General features: G+C 47.2%; 1 protein-coding gene across 1 annotated transcript in view; it reads left to right on the top strand.

Moving 5' to 3' along the window:
• The first annotated feature begins 3765 nt into the window (after positions 1-3765).
• LOC147103299 (uncharacterized) overlaps positions 3766-6035 on the top strand; it is an 88341-nt gene continuing 86071 nt past the window's right edge. Inside the window, exon 1 of the mRNA XM_085962763.1 lies at positions 3766-4072. The gene's annotated coding sequence lies outside the window, so the exon portion shown is untranslated. The remainder of the gene's footprint in view (positions 4073-6035) is intronic.

Raw genomic sequence — 6035 nt, 5'->3', positions numbered from 1 at the left:
CTGGGATACAGCGTCCCGTGGGCTCTGAACACCCCCCAGTATCTTGCCCCGATGCCTATTCTTCATGTGTAAGCCAAGGTGAGCTGTTTAACCGCAGAAGGCATCACACTCCAGCCTGATCTTTTTCACATCGGACGTGCACAACTTGCACACTTGTCTGCGAGAGTCACTGGGCAGTGGGGTGAGCACGGTGAGTTTCTGCTCTCAACTGTGCTGCTGTGGGCAGCAGTCTCTCCACAGCGGGTGGGAAGCGGGTTGTGGAGAGAATCAGAAGGTTGACTACATCTGGCTGCTCTTCAGAAGCTAAGAAAGAAATGTCAGAGAATTGGGTGGTGCAGGTCACTTCTGGAATTTGGGTCTAGATCCAGTGCAGACTGGGGGGTGGGGGTGGGGGTGGGGGTGGGGGGGAGGTGAAGATCTTCTCTATCTGCTGGGTGTAAGGGTCTAATGTGAAATGAGGAAGCCAGTCTCACTCTGGTTCCATGGTGGACATGGGCTGACTGAACAAAATTGTCTCTAATTAGCAATCTCAGTCAGGTGAGCAAAATAGATAATACCTAGCACTGGTGCAGAGAAAGGAGCACGCTTCTTAGGCTGGGGCTGAGAAATAATGTTTGGGTGGAATAGAAGGAGTATCTTGCTGTTCTGTAACCTGACCAAGGAGTGCTTGATGCTGACCCTGGGCACCTGGCATGGGAAGGGTCCCATTCCCCGGCACTAACATACTTCATCCTGACGAGTACAATCTACCCTCTTGTGGGCTCTATGTAATCTCCCGAGAAAAAGCTCTGTATAAATACTATCTGATGCTCAAAAGTAAGCAAAATATTAATCCATTCTCACATCTCCGCTTCTAAGCACTTTGGTACAGTATTGCTGCAGAGGTGTTCTCCTTTAGGGGTGTCCATCAGACAACATTCTCCCCCCACCCTCAGCCTCAGCACTATATCCGATGGAGTATTTGATCATCTTTCTTGATACCCATCATAATACAATAACCTTGTGCACCTCTTAAAGTTATCAACGGTGTTGGTAGAGGCTTAGGAGGAGGTGACTGTCCTCGAGATTGTGCTATGGGAAAGGTGGGGTGAGGGAAAAATAATTTGCCACATTTAAAAAAACAAACTTGTAACGAAACTTGAACTGAAAACGCTGGAAACACTCAATAGGTCAGGCAGCGCCTGTGGAGAGAGGGAGGTACAGGGCTAATGTTTCGGGTCGATGACCTTGCATTCTGATGAAACGTCATCAACTTGAAGCATTGACTCTACCTTCCTCTCGCCACAGATGCTGCCGGACTTGCAGAGTGTTTCCAGCATAGAATGACACCGCACTGAAGGAGGCCATTCAGCCCATCATGCCTGTGCCGGCTCTTTGAAAGAGCGATCCACTTAGTCCCACTCCCCCCTGCTCTTTCCCCATTGCCCTGCAATTTTTTCCCCCTTCAAGTATGTATCCAATTCCCTTTTGAAAGTTACTATTGAATCTGCTTCCACCGCCATTTCAGGCAGCGCATTCCACATCACAACAACTCGCTGCGTAAAAACATTCTCCTCATTTCCCCTCTGGTTCTTTTGCCAATTATCTTAAATCTGTGTCCTCTTAAATCTGTCAATTATCTTAAATCTGTGACCCTCCTGCCACTGGAAACAGTTTCTCCTTATTTACTCTATCAAAACCCTTCATAATTTTGAACATCTCTACTACATCTCCCCTTACCATTCTCTGCTCTAAGGAGAACAACCCCAGCTTCTCCAGTCTCTCCACATACCTAGTTCAGCATTTTCTTTTTTAATTTTAGGTTTCCAATAGCTTCTCTTTGATAGTGAATAAATGTCAATGTTCCATTTCAATTATGATTCCAAGTGGCAGTCGTGGTTGAATTGGAAGTTTGTTTGAGACATGATAAGGTGCTAAGCTCTTTCTTCACAGGCCGCTAGCTGAAATATCCCCTGCAACATATTCATTTGATAGTCTTCACACTTTCCTGATGCTCCCCATCCTAAATAATCTCCCCCTTCAAGGGAAAAAAAATCACAGGGCTATGGAGAAAGAGCCAGGGAGTGTGATTAATTGGATAGTTCTACCAAAGAGCCGGCACAGCCATGTTGGGCCGAATGGCCTCCTTCTGTTCTGTGTCATATGATTCTATGATTAAGAGGGCGCTGATTCCTGCTTAATGTTCTATCTGTTGCTGGCTGTCTCTGAGCTTAAATAGTGAGTGTGGATCATTTTTTTGAGCCACACTAGAGTACGGACCTCTCAGAATGAAGGAGGGGGCAGGCGGGAGAAAAAGAGTTAACAGGAAAACAAGGACAACTTATGTTTACACTGCAACTTTCATGTATTGAAATTTCCCAAGGTGCTCTATGGGAGGAGCAATGGGCACTGACTGGAAATAGGGAGAATGTGGGATGGGGCTGCAGTTTGACAAAACCGCAGTCAAAAAGGAAAGTTTTGAGTTGGCTTTGGAAAATGGGGAAGAGAAGCAGTGGAACAGCGAGGTGAGGGTTGCCAACTCTCCAGGGTTGTCCTGGAGCCTCCAGAAATTAAAGATTAATCTCCCGGACATGGCACCGAGCAAAACCCGGGAGAAAAATGATAAAAGAAATGTCTGTTTTTGTCATTTTCTTTCAGCACATTGTTTTATTAGCTATAAAAATATTGGAGATGGGGAAAAGGCTGTTTGGACAGGTTGGTTGGAAGTGGGAAACCTCCGGGAATACGTCCAGCCAGAGTTGGCGAGCCTAAGCGGGAAGCGGACTGCAGCTTGGGATAACTGAGGTTCGAATGCTTTGCACAGCACGAGCGGGACGTGTTGGGGCCAAGCTTTAACTCTGCTGTGTTGTCTCTCTTTGACTTTGGCACCACTCCAAGAACTCTGCACTCCTGCAACTCCGGCCTGTGGCACATCCCCCACTTCCTTCGCCCCACCATTGGCGGCTGTGCCTTCAGCCGCCGAGGCCCTAAACTCTGGAATTCCCTCCTTAACCCTCTCCGCCTCTCTACCTCCCTCTCCTCCTTTAAGAGCCTCCTTCAAAAACCCACCTCTTTGACCAAGCTTTGAGGGACCCCTCATAATATCTCCTTCTTTGGCTCAGTGTCAATATTTATCTGATAACACTGCTGTGAAGCACCTTGGGATGTTTTGCTACGTTACAGGCGCTCGATAAATGCGAGGTGTTGTACTGCTTCGGAGTTGAAAGGGTTAAACTCCTTGTCTCACTTGCTTGATTCTGAATTCCCTGACATGCAATTTCTGCAGTTTCTTTTGTACGGATGGATGCCTCGGGTAAGGCAGGTTGGCACAAGAAGTTGGAAGGAAGGTGGGGGGTGGGGGGGGCGGGGAGGTTGGCGAGGGGAAGGGAAATTGTCCCTCAGCAGTTGAAGTGGCGAAGAAGGATATGTGCGATCTCATTCGCCTGAGTGTTCGCCCCCTGATTAATGATATCGGGGGGCTTGTTCCGTATGGTCATTGCAGTAGTCCAGCTGGGGCTGACAAATCGGTAACGCATCACTTCTCCCCAAGCTCATGCACGAAAAAAAAAAGGTGAAGGGAAATAAAAAGGATAGAAAGGCATAATCCATTTCACCCCCTCCTCCCAGTGTTAAAGCACATCTTATGAAAACCTGGAGCGGGCTTGGGCTGGAAGAGGCTGTCGTGTGTCTGTGCTGCGCAGGTTCTAATCAAATTCATCAGGGCACCTTTATAAAATATACATGAGCAAAGCTTCGGCTCCATGGACTTCCCAGGATGCTTCACGGCACAGAACGGCAGTCTTGTGCCATATAAAGCAGTGTGCTTCCCTTGCCCACCAAAATGCAATTGACGGCAGGTGTTGGGTCTGTCATGTTTGGGTAAACATTGTACAACAGGAGTTTTGGCACCTTCCTGTTTATTTTTTTTGGGCGTTTCTCTTTTTTCTGTGCGATGTGCATGCTTATGTATATATATACATACTGTCCTCGTGAAAACCCGCGTGGAGGAGCCAAGCGACGTGTGGGTTTTTTTTTAAGGTAAGCTGTCGCCTTCTGAGGAGAGGAAAGAAGAAAAGATCTTGGGTCTTGCATGGTAAGTGATTCAATTGCGGGATTTTTTTTTACTGTTTGTTTCTCTTGTGCGATTTTTTTTTTGCTTTTTGCTTTTGTTCCCTTTTTTTATTCTTCTTCTTCGCGTTCCAAGTTTTGTAAACAAGTGCGCTGGGTTCGAGCCGATCTCCTGGCAAAGGAACAGTTAGCATTCTCGGGGAAAAGTGGCTGGGTTGCGGATTGCAGAGAATAAGCTGGCACTCAGCTGGCGCTGCGCCAAGGGCTTGTATTGGGAGGGTTGCCAAGCTGAGTTGCCTACAGTGGAGGAAGCGAAGAGAGAACAGGAGAGGCGGGAATGTGGAAACCCAGCCAGCCAGTTGGCACACACACACACACACACACACTCACACACACACTCACACACACAGCCCAATTTAAATACTTTATTTGTCCTGCACAAATCCCTGAGTGAGAGAAAGAGAGAGAGAGAGAGAAAGAAAACATTTGGACGGGGTTCTGTCGCACTGTCTCAAAGCTCTTTCAAAGAGCGCAGCCGAAGAGGAGAAAAACCAGCCGTGGTCAGTCTCGGAATCCATGGGCCTTGTGGATAGGTTATAAACGACAGACATGTTGTGGAATCAAACTCTTTTTACGCCACAAATCTATCGTAGTTTGCAGTGGGGCGCGGTGGATCTAATTTATTTTTGCATAGATCATTTAGATTCTCATGATTCTGTATGCAGAAGGAAGGTGGGGTGGCTGGACACTAAGCACCAGAATGGCTGATATTAAATTGCACATTAGACTGGCATTGAATGAATCTTAACTCTCCGGGCACTGTGCCAGTCAGTATGCCAGTTGGGCAAAGTTCCTGATTATTCAGCACGGCAACGGTTAATTTTTGTTGCTGTGCTTCCCCCTCACCACCCTCCCGCGATTGTATTAGAATCTAAGATCTCAACTCAGTTTGACGGTCTTGCATTGCCAGCGGAATAATCCAGAACAATAGTGAGCTGGTTGTCACTTGCACCCAACTCTAATTACTTTTTTTTTTCTTGCTTGCAAGCGGGGTTTTAAAGCGCTTCATACCCGCTGTGTTGGATTGCGCAGTTTGTTCAAATAGCAGATTGTTTTGGGTGTGGATGCCGTGCGCCAACTAGCAGCTTGGCATTGCTCAAAGACTCGGAATTCATTTGATGAAAGCTGCCATTCGTTTCTTGCCAGGAGGCGATTGATTTATTTTTTCCCCCCCCCACTCGGCTTTCACTAAGAGTCACGATGGAGGCAGTCACCTGACACATGTCCTAGGAATTGGATGGCGCGCACCCCTCCCTCGCCTCTGCAGACAAGCACTTCGCTGAAGTTAACTTGGAATGAAGGACCTGGAGCAGAAAGACCCTTTCGAATTACATTTTTTTGTGGAGCCAAGAAATTTATTGTGCCAGCTGTGGCCCAGTGGGTAGCACTCTCTCTCTCGCCTCTGCGTCAGAAGGTTGTGGGTTCAAGTCCCACTCCAGAGACTTGAGCACAAAATCCAGGCTGAGGGAGTGCTACACTGTTGGAGGTGCTGTCGTTCAGATGAGACGTTAAACCATCTCAGGTGGAAGTAAAAGATCCCACGGCACTATTGAAAGAAGAGCAGGGGGAATTCTCCCCGGTGTCCTGGCCAATATTTATCCCTCAACAAACACCTAAAACCAGCTGATCTGGTCATTATCAAATTGTTTGTGGGACCTTGCTGTGCGCAAATTGGCTGCCACGTTTCCGACATTACAAGAGTGACTACACGCCAAAAGTACTTCACTGGTTGTAAAGCGCTTCGGGACGTCCTGAGGTTGTAAAAAGAGCTATTTAAATCCAAGTCTTTCTTTAACACTTGCACAGTTACAGGATCTGCCTGCATGTGAGTGCGTGCATATGTGGCATTTTTGACTTTTCTCTGCCTGAGCTACTTGAGTGTTTGAAGCAGAGGCTAATACATTATTTCAGAGATGAATAGATAATTA

This window comes from Somniosus microcephalus, chromosome 20 (genome assembly GCF_052327205.1).
Source record: "Somniosus microcephalus isolate GS21.2 chromosome 20, FLI_Smic_1.0, whole genome shotgun sequence".
NCBI lineage: Eukaryota > Metazoa > Chordata > Chondrichthyes > Squaliformes > Somniosidae > Somniosus > Somniosus microcephalus.
The sequence above is the reverse complement of the archived record's forward strand: the minus strand, read 5'-3'. Positions and strand labels throughout refer to the sequence as shown.